General features: G+C 41.4%; 1 pseudogene; it reads right to left on the minus strand.

Moving 5' to 3' along the window:
• Positions 1-349: 349 nt before the first annotated feature.
• Positions 350-2,319, minus strand: LOC114505253 (annotated as a pseudogene).
• Between the last annotated feature and the right edge of the window lie 452 nt (positions 2,320-2,771).

The raw sequence follows: 2,771 nt of genomic DNA on the forward strand, positions 1-2,771 counted from the left end.
TGGATATGTCTTCACATTCACTAATCTTCTCTTCTGCAATGTTTACTCTGCCATTAACCCTAATCCAGGGCATTTTTCGTTTTAGACACTGTAATTTTCTTTTTTTTAAGTTCCTCTAATTAATGTTTTGTTGTTGCTTTTAACACTGTTTAGAGGCCACAACATATTAAAGAAATATTTGATACTGTGTTAATTTCTCTGGAGACAATCATATAATCCTTTCACGTTACATAAACATATATTTATAAATTGAGGTCTTTGCAGCTTACGTATGAAGGCTTTTTTTTTAGGGGGGGCAATTTATTGACAATAATTCAATTGTAGCTTAAAGAAAAATACTGTTTGTTTGTTTTTTTTCAGCAAACTAAACCTATCATCTGTTAAGGGCATTACTCAAGTCAGGTCAAGCATAAGAACAGCTAGTCCCTCACCTTCATTGGTTGTCTCAGGCTTTTCTGTATTTCATGTTACTCTGGGAAAATCTGGTCACTGAGAAAGACCATCCACCCTCCAGTATCAACTATCAGCATGTAGTTGTACACAATTTTCTACCAAGCAGGTTGGCAGCCCTAACCCCCACACTGTTCAAGGGTCAACTGTACTCTTTATTTGTAATCAGAAGATAACCTTCTTCAAAGGAGAAGACATAAGGAAACAAACATTTAAGCATTTTTCTGAATGTCTTCCTAGGTATTTCACATCTGATACCTCAATAACCCCATGCAAACGTGCCTAAAATTCTTTACACTGCTCCCTTCGTTACTTGAAAAAAGAGGGAACCGTATCGTTCTAATTCATGTAGGTGATGACTGGGACAACTAAATAGTTCCTGGAAAGGTAAGATAGAGGTAAGGAGGATGAAAAACAGATACCTGCTTTCATCTCGCTTACAGAAAAAAAAATGTGCTCTACCATATACTAAAGTATCAGACCACACAACATATTGCAAAACTTTCATACAAGGTGGTTAAACACAATATTCAAATATTAAACTTTTCAAGCACATGAAAATTACCTTCTGAAAGACAAACTGGTAGCTATTTTTATAGCTACCTTTGCGTAATTTTATAAAATTATTTCCCTCAACAATGTTTGACACTGATCTTGATACTTGTTAGAAAGTCTGATGTAAGATGATGACATCTCAGCAGGCAGAGAATTAGGAGAGTCTCCCAATGTCCATCTTCAGAACTTATCATCAGAGGACAGATTGTCATCTTCATCCCTTACTTCTCGGTATTTCCTCGAAGTCTCCCCTTCTGGATTATAACTCTGCATTATAATATTCAGTCTTTCAGCTGATTTTTGTGCTGCAAGCTTCCCTTGCATCTCCTAGTAACTCTTTTTCTGCTGTTGCTGAAGTGCCAAAGATTCTATGGAGAGCAGCTGTGTAGGCATATGATGAAGTGGCAGAAGCCAAGCTGCTGTGATGTCATCGAGATGCTGCTTATCCCTGCGCCGCCTTTCCTCTGAGGAAAGAGGAGACTCGCCTCTTTGCTGGTGACTAGATTAATCGTTCTGTCTCGAAGGTACAAGCTGGGGGCACTGGGTTTAAATTTATGTGCTGGGGGCACTGGGTTTCTGGCTCGCGTGTCTAGCAGTTCCATGTAGTGAGGCTTCTTCTCTGTCCCAGTACAAAGGCCTGTCAACTTCTCAGTCCTCGTGTTTTCTTCTGAGTGGTGTTCACCTGGGTCTGCAATGGTGATCTTCTGTAACCTATCAATAAATTGGTCATCAGAGCTGCTGGAATTATCTTCTGCTTGACCTGATGCACGATGCTGAGGGAGATGCTCACTAGCTTCAGGGGAGGAAGGCGCACTGGCTCTGCTGCTGGGTCCTGGACACTTGTTCATTGTGTCTCCAACCTCGGAAGCCTCTTCATCGCCTTTGTGAGTAGAATGTGCAAGTCCCCGTTGTTGTGAGGTGGTTTCAAATGACTCGATGTTATCTACAGAAGAACAGTCAGGAACCAGTGATGAAGAATCAAGTATCTGGTAAGAATTCTAGGCTTTATCTACATCCACATCAACTGCGATTGCTTTTTGCCTTAGCTTACAGTCTAAATTAACAGGATGAAACAGGTTATGTCTTCCTCTAACTTCTTCACGTTCTGCAATGGCAGCTTTCAGTTTGGCCACAGAGTCTACGATCTTTTTACCATTGTCGGGCAATCTGCACATGAATTTTACATTGCACAAATGTGTCTCCTGGTGCTTCAACATCTCCCGCAGCTCCGCCAAACTCCGCTGCCCCAAGTCCTCGGGAGCTTGGGGCTCGAAGCGCCAGGGCGGCAAGGACATTCTGCAGGGGCTGAAGCTGGGGAGGCGGCTTCTTGGGCAACCACCCCCCCCTCAGCTGGCGTGGGATCCCTGGCTGGCAGGGACTCTGGAGCACAAGAGGGAGTCGCCATTTTCCCGGAAGAACTCAACATTGTAATTTTCAGTGGTGTTAATTCTTTCGGTCCATGAACATTGTATGTGCTTCCACTTACTTGCATCTTCTTGAATTTCTTTCTTCAGTGCCTTATAATTTTCTGAGTACAGAGCTTTTATATCCTTGGTTACACTTATTCCTGGGTATTTTATTCTTTTTGAAGCAATTGAGAATGGGATTGCTTTCTTAATTTACCTTTCTGTTAGTTCATTACTGACATATAAAAATGCAGCTGGTTTCTGAATATTAATTTTGTATCTTGCTACTTTGCTTAATTCATTCATCAGGTCTCATTGTTTCTTGGTGGAATCTTTGGGGTTCCCTATGTATAATATGTC

The sequence above is a fragment of the Phyllostomus discolor genome, chromosome X, assembly GCF_004126475.2.
Source record: "Phyllostomus discolor isolate MPI-MPIP mPhyDis1 chromosome X, mPhyDis1.pri.v3, whole genome shotgun sequence".
In the NCBI taxonomy this organism is placed as follows: domain Eukaryota; kingdom Metazoa; phylum Chordata; class Mammalia; order Chiroptera; family Phyllostomidae; genus Phyllostomus; species Phyllostomus discolor.